This window comes from Nomascus leucogenys, chromosome 16, assembly GCF_006542625.1.
Source record: "Nomascus leucogenys isolate Asia chromosome 16, Asia_NLE_v1, whole genome shotgun sequence".
NCBI classification, from domain to species: domain Eukaryota; kingdom Metazoa; phylum Chordata; class Mammalia; order Primates; family Hylobatidae; genus Nomascus; species Nomascus leucogenys.
The window spans coordinates 18,692,539-18,715,731 of record NC_044396.1 but is presented as its reverse complement, the minus strand read 5'-3'; positions in this window follow the sequence as shown (position 1 = coordinate 18,715,731).

The window sequence follows — 23,193 nt, the reverse complement described above, 5'->3', positions numbered from 1 at the left end:
AGGTGGAGGACAGTGATATTCATGATCTTAACACTGTGTTGGCCTCAGCTAATGTGTGTGTTTTGGTTTTTAACAAAAAGATTTAAAAAGGGAAAAAAAGGAAAAATTTAAAAAATATCAAAAAGCTTATAGAATAAAGATATAATAAAGATATTTTTGTACAGCCATACAATGTTTGGGTTTTAAGCTATGCTATTACAAAAAAAAGTTTTTTTAAATTAAGAAGTTCATAAAGTGCAGAAAACTTACAGTAAGCTACGTTATTGTTGAAGAAAGAAAAATAATTTTTACAAATTTAGTGTAGTCTCTGTGTACATTGTTTTTAAAGTCTACAGTAGTGTACAGCATTGTCCTAGGCTGTCACATTCACTGGCCTCTCACTCACTTACTCATGCAGTGTAGCTTTCAGTCTGGCAAGATCCATTAATGGTAAGTACTCTATACAGATGTACCACTTTGTATCTTTTTTACTGTATTTTTATAGTATCTTTTCTATATTTAGATATGTTTAGATACCCAAGTTCTTAGCACTGTATTGCAGTTGCCTACAGTATTCAGTACGCCAACATGCTACATAGGTTTTGTTTTTGTTTTTGTTTTTGTTTTTGAGAGGCAGTTTCACTTCTGTTGACCAGGCTGGAGTGCAATGGCCTGATCCTACCTCACTGCAACCTCCACCTCCCAGGTTCAAGCAATTCTCTTGCCTCAACCTCCCAAGTAGCTGAAATTACAAGTACAGGCCACTTGTAATTGTATTTCTAGTTCTGGATCCCTGAGGAATCGCCACACTGACTTCCACAATGGTTGAACTAGTTTACAGTCCCACCAACAGTGTAAAACTGTTCCTATTTCTCCACATCCCCTCCAGCACCTGTTGTTTCTTGACTTTTTAATGATCGCCATTCTAACTAGTGTGAGATGGTATCTCATTGTGGTTTTGATTTGCATTTCTCAGATGGCCAGTGATGATGAGCATTTTTTCATGTGTCTTTTTGCTGCATAAATGTCTTCTTTTGAGAAGTGTCTGTTCATATCCTTTGCCCACTTTTTGATGGGGTTGTTTGTTTTTTTCTTGTAAATTTGTTGGAGTTCATTGTAGATTCTGGATATTACTGGGTATATACTCAAAGGATTATAAATCATGCTGCTATAAAGACACATGCACGCTTATGTTTATTGCGGCACTATTCACAATAGCAAAGACTTGGAACCAACCCAAATGTCCAACAATGATAGACCGGATTAAGAAAATGTGGCACATATACACCATGGAATACTATGCAGCCATAAAAAATGATGATTTTATGTCCTTTGTAGGGACATGGATGAAGCTGGAAACCATCATTCTCAGCAAACTATTGCAAGGTCAAAAAACCAAACACCACATGTTCTCACTCATAGGTGGGAATTAAACAATGAGAACACATGAACACAGGAAGAGGAACATCACACACCGGGGCCTGTTGTGGGCGGGGGGAGGGGGGAGGGATAGCATTTGGAGATACACTTAATGTTAAATGAGGAGTTACCGGGTTCAGCACACCAACATGGCACATGTATACATGTGTAACTAACCTGCACATTGTGCACATGTACCCTAAAACTTAAAGTATAATAAAAAAAAACCTGACAATACCAAGCACCAGTGAGAATCTATAGTAACTGTAACTCTCATACATTGCTGAGGGGAATGCAAAGTGGAACAACAATCCCACACCTAGGGACATAGATAACACAAATAAATTTTAGTTTATAGACAAATCTGTGTATAATTGTTTAAAGCAGCTTTATTCAGAGTAGCCCAAAACTAAATGGTACTCACTATATTCTTTAACAAATGCACACATAAACAAAGTGTGGCACATCCATTCAATACAGGGAAAAATAATTGAAGAAAAATGACAAAATATGGATGGATATCAGATGCATTGTACTAAGTGAAAGAAGCCAGACTGCAAAGGCTACATAGTATATTATTTCATTTAGATGACATTCTGGAAAGGCAAAACTACAAGTAGAGCAAACAGATAAGAGGTTGCTAGAGACTGTGAGGCAGGAAGGGGGATTGTCTATGTAGGTGTACCATAGGGGAACTCTTGGATGGTGAAACTGTTCTGTACAAAACTGTGGTGGTAAACATCTGATAGTATAATTTTTTTCAAAATCCATAATCTATTTTAAAATTTGGTTTTTTTCTTTTTTAAAAAAATTTTATTATTATGCTTTAGGTTTTAGGGTACATGTGCACAATGTGCAGGTTTGTTACATACGTATACATGTGCCATGTTGGTGTGCTGCACCTATTAACTCGTCATTTAGCATAGGTATGTCTCCTAATGCTATCCCTCCCCCCTCCCCCCACCCCACAACAGTCCCCAGAGTGTGATGTTCCCCTTCCTGTGTCCATTTGTTCTCATTGTTCAATTCCCACCTATGAGTGAGAACATGCGGTGTTTGGTTTTTTGTCCTTGCCTTATACAAAAATTAATTCAAGATGGATTAAAGACTTACATATTAGACCTAAAACCATAAAAACCCTAGAAGAAAACCTAGGCAATACCATTCAGGACAGAGGCATGGGCAAGGAGTTCGTGTCTAAAACACCAAAAGCAATGGCAACAAATGCCAAAATTGACAAATGGGATCTAATTAAACTAAAGAGCTTTTGCACAGCAAAAGAAACTACCATCAGAGTGAACAGACAACCTACCAAACGGGAGAAAATTTTCGCAACCTACTCATCTGACAAAGGGCTAATATCCAGAATCTACAATGAACTCAAACAAATTTACAAGAAAAAAACAAACAACCCCATCAAAAAGTGGGCAAAGGATATGAACAGACACTTCTCAAAAGAAGACATTTGTGCAGCCAAAAAACACAAGAAAAAATGCTCATCATCACTGGCCATCAGAGAAATGCAAATCAAAACCACAATGAGATACCATCTCACACCAGTTAGAATGGTGATAATTAAAAAGTCAGGAAACAACAGGTGCTGGAGAGGATGTGGAGAAATAGGAACACTTTTACACTGTTGGTGGGACTGTAAACTAGTTCAACCATTGTGGAAGTCAGTGTGGCAATTCCTCAGGGATCTAGAAATAGAAATACCATTTGTTTCTTTTCTTTTTAACACAATTATTTTTTGCAGAAACATTTACCACTGGAGAGTGAGTAACCTCTTTAGCAAATACATACAAACACACATACACACAGATAGAGATACATACAATCAATCTTCATTATTCATAGATTCTATATTGATGAATTTGCCTACTAGTTAAAATTTAGTTATGACCTCAAAATCAAGACTTACAGCACCTTTATAGTCATTCTTAGGCACATGCATGTGCAGGGTGGTGAAAAATTAGAATCTCTTCAGCTGGGACATTCATGTTCCCAGTTGAAGTCAAACAAGAAAACATTTTGCCGCCTTCTTTCAGCTCTCATTCTATAAATGAATATCCTTTTGATGGATAAACTTAGTGCCATGTTTTTCAGATTTGTGTGTTTTTTTAAATTGGTGATTTTCCTGTTTCAAATGACCCCAAAGCATAGTACTGTAGTTCTGTCTAGTATTCCCAAGTGTAAGAAGACTGTGATGTTCCTTCTGAAGAAAATATGTGTGCATTAGGCATTGTTGAGGCATGAGTTACAGCGCTGTTGGCCAGAAGTTCAATGTTAATGAATCAAGATATATTAAATAAGATGTCTTTATTCAGAAACATACATAAAATAAGGTTATGTATTAATCAGTGGACAAAGATATTATGACCAGAAACTCAGAAGATTTCCCTTAGGAGGAATGGTTCAGTATTCAAATGTTCAAATTCAGTGTTCAAATGACTTTATAGAACATAACTACCATTACTGATGAGAATCAAGTATATTAGATAGATAGATAGATGATCCATTGATAGATAATTTATAAACATGATTATATCTTTGAAACAGTATCCTATTTTAATTCTAAATATTTTTAAAGTATACAATCATTTTTTAAACACTGACTTGATTTAATGTTTTTATAACTTTTGCTGAAATCACTTTTGCAGTCACAGCTCTTTTGGAGCTTATTCCCAGTTCAAAGATATTACATAAGTTTGGCATCGCACATTCGTCTTTGTGGTATTCCTCAATTTTCAAGTTGTTCAGTGATAAAGGACCCTTGAACAGTACAGCTTAACTCCCTGTTAGAGGTAATATGACTGCAATGAACATTGTTTTTCAACTTACATTTTATTAGAACCCTGAATTGAATGTCCTCCTCTCTCAGCTAACAGAATAAATTATATGAAAAAGGACACATATTTATTTCCTTCTATCTAGTTCCTACTTTTAACTTGCAATCCAAACAAATAATGCCATCTAATTTTTCTATCCATATGTTAAGATCATGGCCACCATAATTTGTTTTACAATCATAAAATAATTGTGGCTGTTTCTAAAAATAGAGATATTTTCCTTATAAATCAAAGCGCTAGAATTTAACTGCGTTCTAGAGGTGTTAGTTGAAATACATTCACAATTTTCTTAAAAGCAGATGTTGCCCCTAGCAACAGTAAACACAGGCTTCTTTAAAGGGTCAAACATGTATGATGGAAACACAAATAACATTTAAGGCTAATGAGGTCGTTGTTGTTGTTGTTGTTGTTGTTTTGAGACAGTCTCACTCTGTCGGCCAGGCTGGAGTGCAGTGGCACGATCTCGGCTCACTGCAACCTCTGCCTCCCGGGCTCAAGCAATTCTCCTGCCTCAGCGTCCCAAGTAGTTGGGATTACAGCGTGTGCCACCATGCCCAGCTAATTTTTGTATTTTTAGTAGAGACGGGGTTTCACCATGTTGGCCAGGCTGGTCTCGAATTCCTGACCTCAGGTGATCCACCCGCTTCAGCCTCCCAAAGTGCTGGGATTACAGGCATGAGCCACTGCGCCTGGCCTTAATGAGGTTTTTAAAAACACATTTAATTCGTCCTGAAAAAAAATATAAGTTACAATAAAATGGAGACAATGTTTGAGGAGGTGGGAAAGATGAGACAGGAGACAGCCAAACAGATGTCACATTTATACTTTTCATTTGCTTTTTCTGTCTTTCATCTATTGAATATTATGTTTTTGATCCTTCGCAGGTCTATAACCCATCCAGTCCAGTGATTCTAACTTCATATTTTATGGGAATATTTGTTAGGACTGAACCTAAGCCAAAATACATAGTTTGTCTTCTTTACTCCTCCTTGATATCCCTTGATATTTACAGTATCTCCTGCACCAGAATCTCTTCTCTTGCCTGCAAAAGAGAGACTTAAAGCTTTTTCAAGCTTGAAGGGGAAAAGGCTGCATGTGCCTTTATTTTCTCCTTATGTTAATAATAGTACTTTTCCATACTTTAAATAATAGGCATTAATTATGTTTTTAAATTCAATTGTAATTTCTCTAAAGCCTACTGATTGGGAACATTGAGCCTCCAGGAAATACTGAAAAGAACTGAGAAAGAAATCTCAGAAGAGAGATGAGGGATTTCTTTCGAAATAGCACTGGAGTGTCATATAGTTCTTGCTTATAAATTGGAAAAGATTTATGAAATTCCATGGAGATAGAATTGTTTCTGGCTAAGGACCTTATATAAGGGATTTGCACATTTTCTACTTTTTTATTGCAAGTAATGGAATACATACCCCGTGAAGAATGAACATATGGGGTAGAAACACTTTTATATGCATGTCTGGGTGGCACTGGAACTCTTTCAGAATATGAATATGAACTGGTGGAAAATGTCAAATATTAAATCTATTGTAAGAATGGATCTCTTGGCTATTTAACATGCACTGGGGGAAAAGACAGAGAAGATCTGCTTAGGCCTTAGACTGTAGAAAAAAATGATCCTGACCAGTTTCAGATTTCCTGTTGGGAAATGTTAGGGCATATAATTTCAAAGGCCTTTATAAGCTAATTCACTCTTTAGAAGTCCTTTCTCAGTTACATTATCATATGCAGATACTGAAAGAATGTACATAAGAGTTTTAATGGATAAAAGTAAACCAAGAAGCTCTCTCCACTCTGAATAATAATATATGAATACAATTATTTCAACTGATATTTATTGAAGGTCTGTGGATAGAGGCACTGCAATAAACACCAGTGGTAAGCCATGAAGATTCAATGTTCACTTTCCCCACCAGAGAGCTTGCTGTTTTTCTAGGGCAAGACATATTAAAAATACATAAATGATACATGGAAACATGTTGTATTAGTCTATTCTCACATTGCTATAAAGAAGTACCTGAGACTGGTTAATTTATGAAGAAAAGAGGATTAATTGGCTCATGATTCTGCAGGCTGTATAGGAAGCATCTGCTCAGCTTCTTGGGAGGCCTCAAGAAACTTACCGTCATGGCGGAAGATGAAGGGGAAGGTAGCACCTCATATTGCCGGAATAGGAGGAAGACAGAGAGAGAAAAGAGGTCTCACACACTTTTAAATGACCAAATCTCATGAGAACTCACTCACTATCACAACCAAAGGGGGACAGTGCTAAACCATTCATGAGAAACCACCCACATGATCCAATCACTTCCCACCAGGCCCCAGCTCCAACATTGGAGATTACAATTAAACATGAGATTTGGGTGGGGACACAGATACAGACCATGTCACATGGATACACAGATTATGGCAAAACTTATGATATGTTATTAAATGGCTTTATATACTTATATTTATATATAAAGCCATATATTTATATATTTATATATAAAGTCTTTAATAACATATCATAAGTTTTGCCATAATCTATGTATCCATGTGACACGGTCTGGATATGCATTTTTATATATACGTGTGTGTATATATATATGTGTGTATATATATGTGTGTATGTGTATGTATATATATATATATATGCATACATACACACATACATATTATAGCTCCAATTAAATCTCAGAACTGCAATAACTGGCCTCTTTAATTTCACCAGGATGCTTTGTTCTTATCATCAACACACTGAAGTATTGCTATAATAACTCTCAGTGTTCATGTCATCAGAACATGCTTTATTTCAGAATTTACTGTAATGTTATTCTGTTTTCCCTCCCAAATCAGTGTCTACAGTATTATGCCAAAATGCCCTGTAAATCTAATTCAGTCGCAGGAGGCAACATTTCTTATAAAAATAGTATTGACCAGGGTCTAAAGATTTGACTTGTAGGCTCATTTATTCTTTGTATGATGTTGACAAATCACCTAATTTTCCTTGGTCTCGGTCTCCTTGTCTATGCAGCACAAAAATAATATTTGCCCTGCCAATTAAAAATAAAACTGAACTGACAAAAACATGTCTATTATTCAATAACACGGCAAAGGAAACAATATCCTTAACTTTTACACAAACATGTAAAAAGTTCTTTTATAAATTTTATTAGTATGAAAGATTTCTTTCTGTGTTTTAAATAAAATAATGTAAATAAATCTGACTGGAGAAAGATGTCTCAAAATTACACATTAAATATGCCCAAATAAATTCTATTACCACCTTTAAAATTGACAAGAAAAGATAATATGTAACAGAAATGCCTTTTAAATCATGGTGCTCAATTTGTCTTTATCAGAGATATTTTAATTAGTACCATGAGGCCATTATGATTAATCCTATGCCTACCCCATCTCAACATTCTTCTTAAAAAAAATAGAAATTCAAATCTATCTTTCAAGGAAATATGGTTTTATTTTTATGCCAAATTTCAGAGCTTATTAATAATATACAAAGTAAATGCTAAGCCACAAAGCATTTTCACAGAAAGCATCAACTCAGATGCAAAGGAAATAACAAGCCACCTGAAAAGCCACAACTTTTAATAGCACATTTTTAAAAATGAAAAAGCACTCAATTCTCTGCTCAATAATCCTATTAGAGCCACCACTTTGAAAATTTATACCAAAATAATCAGTTTAAAGTAGCTGACTTTTCTCAAAAATCATTACCAATATGAAACCTTATTTCTTCAGTTTTTATCTAGTATTATATCAAAGGCCAATTCTAAACCCTCACAGTAGATCACTGACAGACTGTTAATCAAAAGTCAGGTAGTCACTACGGCAATTGTGAGCAGTTACAATAAAATGCAATTTCTGATTCTCTTTCTCATCTTCTTTGCAAGGAACATTGTTACTGCAGAAAAATAGTAAACAATGGATTATCATACCAATTGCCCCTAAACGATTACTATGTGAATTAGGAAAATAAAAACCTATCAACTCCCCCTTTCAGTATCTTTCCAAAATTGAATTTGCTACATGAGTTTCTGGCCACAAAAAAACAATGATTTGTTCCATTGACTGTGGATCAGGTTGTTTTACTCATGATGTTTTCAGGGCCTGACCAAGGAACATGATTGGGTTGTAAATTCTAGAAAGCTAAGAAGGATTTGGGTTTGCTGAAATAACTAAGTAAATATGCAAAGGGGAACATTATATGCTAGCCAGGCGAGTCTCTCCCAGCATGATGCTCAAAACAGGAAATCAGAATGCACAGGACATGTGAAGAGAGCAAAATTGGTTACGCTTTCATTTTGTTCCTATTAACTTCATTTAAATGACTCAAGGAGTAAATTCATACTGGTCAGATTAGGACCCAACATGGCATAACTTTTAGATCTACTTTCCTGGTATGGATTCAGAAGGAGAACAAAGGGCAACAAGGAAAATTAGAAGTATCAAATATTTATTAATGCAGCCTGCCTATTCTTCTCCACTGCTGTTCTTCTCCCTTTCTTTTATATAACTCTGCTGTTCAGAACTCTGAAAGAGCCTGGTTAATAAAGTCCAAATGCTTGATGTTAAGGCCCTCCACAAGCTCACTTCTACCTACTGATCTAGTCTTGCTTCTCATTAACTCATGTTTTCATCTAAAACATTAGACAAACTAGAGTACTTACTTCCCCAAACACATTTTTCCCTATTTCTATACCTTTATTCTCATTCTATTTCTCCTGCCTGGAAATGTCCCTCATCAAACTCATCTGTACTCATAAAGGCTATGTCTAGTGCAATCTCCTTTCAAGAAACCTCCCTAAATCCCTTATCTCAGTCCTAAATCACTTATTTCTCCTCCTTGCATCCATAGTACATTATTCCTATAAGATACATGGCATCTTATACTTCATTACAGTTAATTATATGTCTTACTACCTGAGTCATATTAAATGACTCAGAGCAAAAACTAAATGTACATACTTCTATTTACCACAGTGATTAGAAAAGTGCTATCTTTCCATAGTAGATTCTCATGTCTGTTACATTAATTAAATTTGTACAAAGTTACCTCCTCTGAAAAATACAGCTTAATGACAATTAAATGACAGAAAATACTAGGACTATACATACATGATGAATTTGGGGATGGAGAGAAAAATGCAGCTGCTTACTGTAACCAACTACAATTTCCAGAAAATTATTAGCTCTTTTCTCTTGGTTTCTTAGGAGACTGAGCCAGACAACTTTTCTATGTGATACATTTGTTAAACAGTGTGTCTGAGGAAGTCTGTCTGACATTGATAAACTGCTTGAAATTTTGCATTAAAAAGAGGAAGAAATAGCAGAATACATTACTATTGCTTTTAAAAAATGTTGCTCATCATCGATTGTGTGAAGATATTTTTTATGGTAACTAAGGGGATTAAGGCATGTGTTACCTGTAGTAAATGAATGGTGAGAGAGATGGAAGGAGAGAGAGAGAAGAGAGAGAAGATAGATGCAGATTATATAGAGTCACCTCTGACAGAATGACTTACTTTTATTTCCTTCAAGCACAGGCAATAACCTTTCACTTTTCATTGGCTAGAAAATATGTCAACAAAATTTTCCTTTACCTGTCCTCTTTTTCTTTCAGTATCTGCCTCACTTATAAGAATAGAGATAGGTCAAATCTCATCCTTTCTCCATATAAACTATCATTGTCACAATTCAGAATATAGGAATTTGGAATACATATATTTGGATCTCTCTCCTAAATAATGCACTACTGATAAATAGTAAAAGCAAGTAATTTAATTTCAAAACTTTTATAGCAACATGAAAAGAAACATATTTCAGAATATCATTGAGTACTTTAGTAAACATTATGGTGTATAACAAGATAACATAGAACTTAACTCACTAATATCTCCCTCAGGAGAGAGCTATAGAATTTTTTCTGACTTTTTTCAGTTTTATTTTTAATTATAAATTGATACATTATAGTTGTATATGTTTATGAGTATAAGGTGATGTTACGATTTATGAATATAATGTAAAATGATTAAATCAAGCTAATTAACATATTCATCACCTTAAATATTTTTGCGGCGAAAACATTTGAAATGTACTCAGTGAGTTCAAAGTGTACAATTTTTATTTATTATCTTTACCATGTTATGCAATATATCTCAAGGTAAAAAACAAACAAACAAATAAACAAAAAACTCATTTCTCCCGTCTAACTAAAGCTGTACCCTTTGACCATCGTGTCAAAGCCACATTACATTTATGATTTTACTTGTGGCAACAGGGAACATTGGCTTCTACATTTTCAAATGCTTCTTTTTAAAATGACCAAATTTTTACATTTATTTTATTAAATATTATAAATCAATAGGAGTGATAATAATAAAGAGTTCCATCTATCCCCACCCCAATCATGCTTCTAAAAGCTATCACCTTTTAGCACTTCAGGGTTAAGTTCCTCTGTAGGTTACCTTCATACTGCTAAATAAGTGCTTATACAGCGGCTTCTTAATTTACCACCTTTAGCTCCTGCTATGATTGATGAAGATTTATTTCACACAACTCTCACCACCTCTTCTCAATTTTTCTGGTTATAACATTATTTTTAGTACCTGTGCCTTCATAATATATAATATACTTCAATTTCAATTTCTTATTTAATCATCTGTGAACTATATCCTTTGACACCTCACTTTGTAACATGTTGCTGTATGAGGGCAAAATAGTCAAGCTTTCAAATTGTAAGGATAAGGTGATCACACTTTCTTTGCTTAATAATTAGAAGGAAGGAGACTGTCTCCCATTCCTCTCCTCCTTCGGGTGCCTCCTTGAAAACGTAAGTCTGATAAGGAGTCAGATCTTTTAATGTTACAAGGCAAGGTGTGGGCCATCTGCTATTTGGAACTGTAAACAAACACGTAACTCCAAGGTTAAGAGATGTCTCTCAAATTATACAGGAAACAACCACAAGGCAAGTTCTCTAGTCACTCAAGGAGATAGAAGTTTTAATTGCTCTCTCTTCTACTTTTACATATAAATTTGTGTGAAATCCTGTCTAGACTTTGTAGATATTTCCGCACTATCTTTACGTGCATATAAATCTCTAATGTTTACCTAATAAATGTGTTCTCTCTTTCTCCTATATTGGCATGGGAGGCTGTGGTCGGGAGGGCAGGGCAGTGTTTTTGCTGACGAAACTATTTTATTTCCCAGCAGTTAGTAGAACTGGTACCCTGCCTTCTCCCTCTCATACCTTATTTTTATAAATTTAATTTTCCACCTTATCAAGGCTAATAAAATTCACATTCTGTTTTGTATTCAAAATACATTCCATACATTACCTGTAGGTTGACTAAAGTTGAAAGTCAATAAAACGGTGCTTAAATTATTATGAATATGAAGATATTGTTCATTACCAAGTAATATAATGGTGGTACAACTTTTTCCTTTTGGTTCTCATGATACCCCTGTGCCACTCAAAAAAAGTATATTCCTGGCCTCAAAATCAAAAGGAAATCCTCCTAGCTCAAATCATGCTTTATGTTAATTTACCTCATATTTGAATTATGTTTTTCTTGTATATTTTTGAGGCTTTTTTTCTTTTTGAGAGAATTAATGTACATTCTCTTCCTAATATCCCTAATGACTACAGCTTCCTACCTGTTCCAGCTAGTTCTCAAAATGCATATTATTCTTGAAGACATTATTCTTAGAGCCCACTGTACCATTCTAATTTGTACCAACTTTTTAGAAAGAGCTCTGCTATACAGCTGTTATATTGTAATTTATTTTATTTTATGCCTGAATTAATCCTATCACTTTTGTATTCTCTATCTTTTCCTTTCTTAATTTTCAACATTATTTTCCTGGAATATACTCTCAAATAACTTTGTCATGAAGTATGCCTAGGTTAAGTTTTCCTGTTATTGCATATGGAGAGATGACTTTAATTCTAAACTGATTGAAAATTTGACTGAGACTATAGCTGTAGATGCAAAGTTATTTTCCTCCCAAACTTTTAAAAGTCTTCCTCACTTGTGTTCTCTGACATTTTAACTGTGAGTGATGAGAGGTCTGGCATAGTTTAATCCTTGTTCTTTTGTTGATGATTTTGTTGTTGCTGGCTTTGATTTTTGGTGACTCTTTTATCTATAATCTTTTCTTCAGGTAGTCAAGTCTGTGACACCTTTGGGGTCTTCTTCATCAATTACCACACTCACTAGCTTCCATTTAGCTAGGATTTGTTAATAGCTTTGATTAGTAAAAAAGAAAAAAAGCCAAGACTTTGCCTTCAGAAATCTTTACAAGCTGAGCCAAAATAGAGAAGCTGCCAAAGAGAGAACGATGTGTCAGAAGCCAGAGAAAGGGAGACCTCCACAGTGTCACAAAGAGAATGAAATTTTATGGTTTCCTGACTTTGACTTCATCCTGGAGCAGTGAAAGCCTAATCTCACAATTATTTATTTCTACAACTCTCTCCATTCCCAGTCAGAAACGCACTCTCATGTCTGCTCCTACACCACATTTTCACAAAGTACTTTTGAACTTCACTTAGGCCCTTCTGCCTACCAATTTCCCAGTCTCTGACCACAGCTCCTTTGCTTCCAGTTCATACGTCCCTTTCTCTACTCATAGTTGCACTTTAATTTCATCATAATCCCCCATCATTTTTGGGTTGGCTTTTCTTTCTTGCCTATCCATCACTTCAACTGCCTTATTTCAATGCTGTTAACTTATTACCTGTTTTGGGTTTTTCACTTCAACATCCTCCAATGACTCACATTTCTATGGAATTACTGAGCACTGTTAAAGTAAAACTACGATGCAATGCTATACATACTGTTTCTACTATAAATTAATGATCTCCAGCCTGAGGGGGGCCCTCAATGCTATATGATAATTCAAATAGACATAGTATTTTCCCCTTGATAGTGGCAATTGTATTTTTGCCATTGCTTATCATGTTTCCCATTACCAACTGGTTTGCTTCTCCCATCTCAAGGAGAATGAAAGCGATAGAAAATATATGCCCTCATCTATCCTTTTATATATAATGATCTGCTTCCCTTCATCTTTGATAGTGCCAGGCAAAGGAAGTGATGGCTTTTACATATAGAGTAAGGAACATATTTATGGACTTGTACTAAGTGTGATCATAGTCCACAAATAAAGGCTAAAAAGTAGAAATCATAGAGGCCACATTTTCTTCCAACGAAACTGTAAAATATAAAGTAAAATTAGGCTATTACGTGAGCATGTCTACAGCATTTGCTACTTTCATGCACTATTATAAATACATTATACATAATATGTTTTACATAAATATTTTATATATATATATATAAAGAGAGAGAGATTTTAATTTTTGCACCAATCTTTTGGGGTAAAATAAGAAATATGAAGCAAAACAAGTTTACATAATTTGTTCAAGTTCACACAGCTCTCAGATATAGACTCAGGATATAAACCTGGACAGTATGGCTCAAGTTTCCTCAAACTTAATCATCATGGTATATTGCATTTTCGCTCAAGGAAACCCCACATACTAAGAAATTTTTTTAATTCCTGTATATATTTATTGTTTTACAAAGAAAATATGCAGGAAAAAATAGTTTACCAAGAAGTAAAATTAATACAAAGATGTAATTAATGCTATTTGTAGAAGAAAATTCACAGATTTTCATAATCCAGTTAATATTTTAAAAGGAAAAACTAATGTTCTTAATCTTTAGAACAACTCAAAAATCTAAACTAAGAGTCACATGAATTATTTTTGCTATATGCGATCATAGAAAATTTTTTGTAGAGAAATCCTTTAGGATCTCTCTTTTGGGACTATAATTCTTCCATAAGCAAAGGCCACTATAACACTCTATTAATTGACCCAGAAAACTACCCCATATTCCTTAGCTGCAAGAATATTTGTATCTAATAATGCTACTTTGCCACTTGAAAAATGTAGGCAACTGAGGAACTTTCTGGATTAAAAAATATAATATTTTAAATAATTATAACCATTAGAACACACAGTCATTCTAAATACTAATTCTGATTAGGTTACCTGATTTAGCAAATAAAAATACAGGATGTCCAGTTAAATTTGAATTTCCAATAAATAACAAAAAGCTTTTAGAATAAGTATGTTTCATGCAAACATTAGGACATACTTATACTAAGAGGTCGTTTATCTAAAATTCAAATTTAAATAAGTGCCTTGTATTTTATCTGTCCATGCTAGGATTCAGTCAAAATATGAAATTTCAATAATATTTTGATTCTAATTTACCAAAGAAGGTACAGACATGCCATCATACCCTTTTATTTGTTTTTTCCTCTATAATTATCCTGAAACTTTAGTTATTACCATGTAGTTATGCTGAAATGCAGTTATTGTAAGGAATCATTGCAAATGCCCCTTATATAATTACAATTAATGAATGTCTAATTAAATTTTAAGTTCAAAGACACATAAATTTCTTTCTCAAAAAAACCATACTAAAACATAAGTAGTGTAGAGTTCTAAAGTGCATAAAAGATTTGAAATAGAGAAAAATTATCTTCTATTTTCAAAAGGGTATAAGTCATTTTAGTTGTGAATATATCTGTATATCTAGTGCTATAAAATTATTAGTCATTCTATAACTTTAATTATATAGATATTTATTAAATATAGGCCAGGCATGGTGGCTTATAATCGCTTGTAATCCCAGCTCTTTGGAAGGCTGAGGTGGGTGGATCACCTGAGGTCAGGAGTTCGAGACCAGCCTGACCAACATGGTGAAACTCCATCTCTACAGAAAATATAAAAATTAGTCTGGTGTGGCGGCACGTGCCTGTAGTCTCGACTATTCAGGTGGCTGAGGCAGGAGAATCACTTGATCCCAGGAGGCGGAGGCTGCAGTGAGCTGAGATTATGCCACTGCACTCCAGCCTGGGGACAGAGCAAGACTCTGTGTCAAAAAATAAATAGATAAATATAATAGAAAGGTATGGATAATTTAAAATATTAGCTCTTTTGTTGTGTTGTGTTGTGTTTTTTTAAGATAGGGTCTTGCTCTGTCACCCAGACCAGAGTGAAGTAGTGTAATCATAGCTCACTGAAGCCTCAAATTCCTTGGATCAAGCAATCCTCCTGCCTCAGTCTCCTAAGTAGCTGGGAGGTGCAAGCCACCATACCTGGCTAATTTTTTAATTTTTAGTATAGATGAGGGTTTCCTTTGTTGCCCAGTCAGGCCTCATCTCAAGCGATCCTCCTGCCTTGGCCTCCGAAAGTGCTGGCATTATAAGCATGAGCCACTGCACCTGGCCTACATTTTCAAAATTAAAAAAAAATTAAACATATAAAAATTCCTTTTTACAATAATTATTAATTGTACAGCTTCCTGTGAATTGAAAAATATACAGGTTAATATTTTATATAATTACCTAATGCTGGGATTTTTTTCCATTAGAGATGTAAGTTGTTATGTATGTTTTTTAAAGTGCAAAAAGAAAGATCACCTTCAATAGTCTCAAAAAATAAATAGTTAAATGATTCTAAAGGCTCCAAGGCACCTCTTAGATTTTAACATATAAAAATACAGCTTTCTGCTCAAACCCTGTCCAAAGTATCCAAGAATAACTAATGCCCCAAAATAGTGACTTAAAATCAAGTCTGTTATGGCAAATATATAGAAACTCATGTGACATAGAAAAAATACTCTAAATTTCTTCAGGTGGGCTGAAAAGTAAATTCAAAATACTATTCTTACTAGTAGCGTCTAAAAGAGGGGCTAGGAGCGGGATGTGCACCTGCATAGCCTTAAAAATTCTCCTAGTTTTACTGGATACCTCCTGCCAGTTCTCAAAACACCAGGAAGTTGTGACTTACCCACCCGCACACCACTTTGTTGAGTTATTATTCTAAAATGGTAGTGGTTTAGTTAACTTATGTTAAGCCTTATGTCATCTTTAAATATCAGATGTGAGAAATTAAAAAGCAAAATACTCTCATATAATTTCTAATTATCTCATATATATATTGAGCCATATTGAGTCAGGTCACTCATTCTCCCAAATATAAAAACAGTATTTACTTGTTTGTACGTAGTCCAAGGAGGCTTGGGGAGCACTGTGGGCATTAGGTAAGAGAAATTGGAACTTGCCATTATAGAAAGAGGAATGCATGATACACAGTCATTTCTGATGGACCTGGGAAGCCCAAAATATAAACCATGCTCCAGAAAGGTACAACAGAGTCCCTGAGGGGGAATTCAACATAAGACAAGAAGGAACGTAAATGACTGACTAAAGTCATTTACTAACTAAAGTGTGAGGCCTGTGGAATGCAGAAGAGGAGTGATTCCAGGGATCCAAGAAAAACTAATGCCCAAAGATACTGACTTAAAACGAAGTCCATTATGACAAACAGAATCATTCCAGGTATAGAACTGCCAGGAACAGAAAGCCTTCTTAACCCAGCACCCGACCATGAGTGCATCCCCAAGGCTGAATGTGTGAAGTGAGGGGATTTTGAAATGCTTTGGAACTTGAGTAATTCTGCCAGGAGATCCCTCCATAAATTGGAGATGGAAAAAAAGAAAGAGGCGTTCATTTCTGCATTCATGGGACAATTTTTGGCCATGCGAACTATCTGCTGGTAACAGGAATTCAGAGTAGTGTCTAGAGTAGCTAACACTGCCAGCTAATGTGTCACATCAGTTGTCAATCATGTCAACAGATCTCAAGAATAAGGAACACTAGGGCATTGTGGGAGCAGAGGGCAACTGAGGGCAACAAGGACAGGATGGCTGGGACCTCTACCTTAGGATGTAGAGCCATCAAATTGACATCTGGGAAATATCAGTGTCTTAGATTGTTTCATGGATATAGATGTACATATGCTCACACACATACATACACACACACAAAAAAAAATTCCCTTGGAATTTCTAGAAATTATTACAAAGAACTAGAATGTACAAGTAAGACTTAAAGCTCCAGATAAATGAGTAGCAGTAGTAACATGACTTCTATTTATGCCCTTGGATTGATGGGGTCTGTAATATTCAACATATTGCTTTCATGTCAGTAAAGTACAACCAACATACACTCTATTTCAATAAATGGTACTCTCATTCACTAAATTATTCAAACCAGAAATCATGGATGTATCCTTTTTTGCTCTTTATTCCTCACCTCTCATACCCTAAGTTGTGTCAATTTTACTTGTTAAGTATCTCAGAATCTGTTCCCTGTACCACATCCCTGCTGTCAACACCCATGTTGAAGTCACCATCCTCTCTAGCATGGACTGTTAGGAAAATCAGCTCGTTTGCTTCCCTTCATCTCCTCTTGCTCCCAATCTTCTATTTTCTTTATTGCTGTGGTAGTAATATGTTTTAAATGCAATTCTGTTCATGGCCCTCCCTTAAAGTCTTTTTATGATTTCTCGTTCTTCTTATCATATAGACCAAAATCTTTAACCTAGCACTGTAATTTAGGCTCTCTCTGCCTTCCTCGCCAATCTTGGGAAACATTTAGCACATAGACAAGGATAAATCCCAATATTCCACACTCTCTAAGCAATGTGTTTCTCTCCTTATGACCATAACAAACCAATAATTAGTCATTTATGTTATAATACATGCTATTATTTGTCATTATTTGTTTAATGTCTGTCTTCCCTGCTAAACTATAAGCTGCTCGTAAACCTAGTCTCTATTTGTATTTCCCCCTAACCTCATCCCCAGTGTCTATATGGTAAGGCCTAGACTTAGAAGAGAAATATTTACTATACAAATAAAAAAAAGTATGAATCCCCCATAAGTAGTTATTGCAATGAGGATTTGCTCTCACCCAATGTATTTGTACTTTCCTACTGGGAAAAAAAGTTGAATTAAATAGATTTTTTAAACATTTAAGTAGATTTTATATCCTTTCTAGGAAAATTCATTTGAATATTCACACCTTCATCTCCTGCCAACATGTTTCAAAGTCACACACTGAGAAAATTCTGAGAACAGCTGGCTGGAACATTTCTTGATATTTTAAAAACTTATATAGGAAATAAGTAAAGATAAAATCATAAAGATCAGGTCTGCATATTGTCTTCTTAAAGAAGAAAAGCTCAGTAATTCACCCTTTCACTTGAGTTTGCTTGAAAGAAACCAGCACATTACAAATTCTAGAAAATCTCCTTTCTAAAGAGTTAAAGGTTAGATAGTGTTAGGAGGCCTCAGTTATTTTTCCTTTGATGTTGAGGCAAGCCAAGGCTACTGAAAAGCCAATGAAGTTGGTGGAAGCTGACAACCATTCCAAAAAGTGGAGTTTGTATACAAGGGAGAAAGAGAGTAAAGAGCTGCTACGTTATGTTCAGATGTTCATACTATACCACTAGTTTCTTTAGTGTTACTGCTAATCACGGCAATTTAAATGATGAGAATAGATAAGAAACAAGGCACCATTTAAATAGATCATTTAAGCTTACGGTAAAATTGAATCACTACCTCTAATTACAAAGAAAGGGAAATCACAAAAGAAATTATTTCAAGTATATTAGTAGTGACTGCCATTTTACTGACACTATTTGAATGGATATAAACAAAACACCTTAAAAAGAGAAGGGCAGTGATTTCTGACACCTTACATTGTCTAACACACTCACACAAAACACGCTGCCTTATATAACTAGGTCTAAAAGAAATCAACTAAAACTACCAAAATTAAGATAGCATGTGCATTAGTTTTCTAGGGCTACCATGGCAAAGTACCACAGACTGGACAGTTTAAACGGACATTTATTTCTTCCCGGTTCTGGAAGCTGAGAAGTCCCAGATCAAGATGTCGGCAGGGTTGGTTTCTTCTGAGGGCCTCTCTTCTAGGCTGGTAGATGGCCATCTGCTTCTACTGTTTCCACAAGGTCATCTTTCTGTGTCTGTGTTCTAATCTCCTCTAATAAGGACACCAGTCATTTACTTTAGGGTCCACCCCTCTGGTCACATTTTACCTTCATTATCTTTCTAAAGGCCCTATCTCCAAACACAGTCACATTCAGAAATACTGGTGGTTAGGACTTAAACACATGAATTTTGAAGAGACATAATTTAGTCCATAACAGCATGCCTGTTAAAAAATGATGTATTTTCCTTCTGCTTCCTATTTTTTGAGACAGAATTCACGTGCTATAAAATTCACTCTTCTAAAGTGTACAATTATATTTATAGGATTCTTTGGGATAGGAGTCTACCTATATTTGCTTCCAGGAGGAGGCTTGTGTTCTCTCTACTTTTTCATTCAATCATTTTGAGCTTTATTTAGCACTTTTCCCCCCAGCTATCATTAGTGATACTTTATGGTAGCAATTTGGTTTAAAAAAAAAAATAGATGGTTTGGTGAAAGTCTGGGCTCTAGAAGCCTCATGAATTAGATGTTATTGACCTCTCTTTTAAGTGAGCCCCACCATTCTCCCAGTCTAAACCTCAGAGGTAGGAAGCTGGGGCCTAAGCACTAAAGTTTCATTATCCAGCCACGTGGCAGCAAGGAGAATCAGCTCCTTGAGGGCTGAGATGATTTCTACTTCATATCACAAAGTCACTTAATAAGGATGCACACAGCTTGGCTTTCCTTTTCTTTAAGACAATGTACAGAATTTAGCACAAAAGGGAATATAAGTGCAAACTCACAGAGTTTCTTCTTAAGTATGAGCTTGTGAAAACTCAATAGCTTTCAGAATATGATGTGAAGAATTTAGTCATGATACTGGTGAAAGTGAGAAGGCACCATGTATTTATAGTACTTGAATCAAATTTTTACATGCTTATCAAATTTTAATTTGGTAAATCCTTCTATTTTCTTTCTTTCTTTCTTTCTTTCTTTCTTTCTCTTTCTTTCTTTCTTTCTTTCTTCTTTCTTTTTTCTTTCTTTCTTTCTTTCTTTCTTTCTTTCTTTCTTTCTTTCTTTCTTTCTTTCTTTCTTTTCTTTCTTTCTTTCTTTCTTCTGAGACAGGGTCTTACTTCATTGCCCAGGCTGCAGCGCAGTGGTGCAATCTCGGCTCACTGTAACCTCCACCTCCCAGGTTCAAAGGATTCTCATGCCTCAGCCTCCCTAGTAGCTGGGATTACAGGCACACACCACCATGTCCATCTAATTTTTTTGGTATTTTTAGTAAAGATGGAGTTTCACCATATTGGCCAAGCTGGTCTTGAACTCCTGGCCTCAAGTGATCCTCGCCTTGGCCTCCCAAAGTGCTGGAATTAGAGGCATAAGCCACCAAGCCCACCCTATTCTTCTATTTTCTACCTTTAATTTCTTACCACTTTAACTCAATGGCTTATTTAAACCATGGAATTCAAGTATATATGAGCTTATTTCCAAACTCAAACCCCAATTGTTTAAATGGTGGTGGGTCATGGCAAGAAACTGTCTATTCCTCCACTGGTTTTCCGTAACAGAAAGATGGCATCCACAAAACTCTCCTCCAGAAGAAAATACACTGAGGCATGCATTGACATTGGGTAAAAGAGGAGCTGAGCACAAACGTTCCTAAGCTATATTCTCATAATGGTTGGTCGTAATGGTTGGACATTGTCTTGCCGATTAGAATACCTCTTAGTTAAAATACAGCTTTTTTTCTACTTTCTCCTGAAGTGATTGGTTTGTATGTTTTCTACTGTCCTGAATGTTCAACCTTGCTTTCTCTGTAATAAAATAAGTAATGTGTATATTCTCCAACAGAAAATCAGATAGACTATAACACACATACACACATACAGATGATAATACAGAAAGTGTCTATACAATGATAATACTGAAAGTGTATTCAAAGATACTTTCTTTGTAAGAGTTAGAGTCATAGTCTTTAAATTATTCCCCTGAAGCTGTCTTTCACACACAAAAAAAGGTCAAGAATCATCTCACCCACATGTATATATATGCACATACAGATATATGTGTATATATGTATATATACACATACAGATATATGTGTATATATGTATATATACACATACAGATATATGTGTATATATGTATATATACACATACAGATATACATACAGATATACACATACAGACATATATATACACATCTGTATGTGTATCACATATATATGTGTATATGTGTGTGTATATGTGATATATAGACATCTCACTCAGATATATTGTATATGTATACATGTGATATATATACATCTTACACAGATGTATATATATATACACATACAGATATGTATATGTGTACACATATACATACAGATCTATACACATATACATACAGATATACAACACATATCTGTATGTGTGTCACATATATGTGTGTGTGTGTATATGTATATATAGAGAGAATTGTACATTATTGAGGATACTCAGCCTACACAATGAATACAATCTTTTAAAGGAAAATAAAGATATGATCATCTATTTGTAATAAAAAGTTGTCCAGTCTTTAAAAGATGTACTTTACTGTCAGGCTTTATGAACCACACAATTTCCAAATTTGATAACATTTTGCAGAATAAATTTTCTACCAAGTAAGTTGCTCTTACTAGAAAATTAGTAAACCACTTCATAATTTTGGATAGTAAAATATATTACAACAGAATAAAATTGTCTTTTTCTTAGTCTAGAAACAAACTATTACATAGCAGCATGCTAATTAATATTTCTTTGTGTTTTTCCACAGGCTGTTGCTACCCATATGAGAGTAAAGAAGGGAACTTAAATCAGTGCTGCTTTCCTTGATGGTTCCATTGATCCAAAAGCCCACTGAAGTCAATAGGATTTCGTCTTTAGCAGAAATGCTGCACTTAGATTATCTCCATAGGAAAGTACAGAAAAAAAAAAAAAACTGATCCAAATAGCTGAGTTACTTTCAAACCACTCAGCCTGCTTTATTTTTAAACATATTAGAAGTTTCACTAATCTTTAAAGTGGATTTTGTACACTAAGAGTAATACTTACAATAATAATATAATATATCAAAGAAGAGATAACTAGTCTGTATGATTGATATTTTAGCTTCCTCCCATTTTTGAAACAATTTCCTTTGGTTTCATGTCAGCTGGGTTCCTTTAAAATACAAATACAGTAGCTCCCCAGTGCCCCTGGCTGGGAGATCACAATGAACCAGTCCTGAAATCTTTCCACCTTGACTGCCAAGGCAGATCTAATTACTCCAGAGCCCTGCCTTCATTTTCAGGGCAGAAGTAAATGCTTCCCTGTGTGGGACACCAGTCAGAGCAACAGGCACTTCCTCTGATCTGACTAATCATTCTTGCAGTGTGGGAGTGCAAGAGAAGAGAGAAAATATCATTCAGAGACACTTTTTTCCTAAGATTTGGGGCCTTAGTCTTTAAAATATTCCCCCAAAGCTCTATCATCTCACAGACACACAAAAAGGTGAAGAATCTCCTCCATAAGATGTCTCTCACCTGGATGGTATAATTAGCCACATTGTATTATTTTCCTCCTTTAGAAAAGTTCTCATTTTATCTTTCTCTAAGTGCCCTAATCTGAAAAGTACACTTCAGGATTGTCATAGGATTAAACACAGGGAATTTTGGAAATGTTTAGCACACAGTATTTCCCAAAAAGAAAAAAGTTTCTTCAATGACTTTGCCATTTCGTCTCTGCATAGGGTGTTCAGATGTAAAAATATATATATTTTTAAAAAGTACAACAGCTGCAGAAATAACTATTTTCACGGCAACATTTGCTTTTCAGAGAGCCTTAAAACAGGTTGTCTATTATTATAATATAATATATAATAGGAATATTATTATAATAATTTTAATAATTATATTATTAATTTAAAAAGATATTTCTTAACCTATGCAGGTGGTGGAGAATATCTGAATTTAGAAGAATGAAAAAGAGGGCACTATAAGTCAAAAGCTAACAGAATGTAGCAGAAAGAACATTGGGAACTGGGTTTGGACCAATATTATCAATGTGA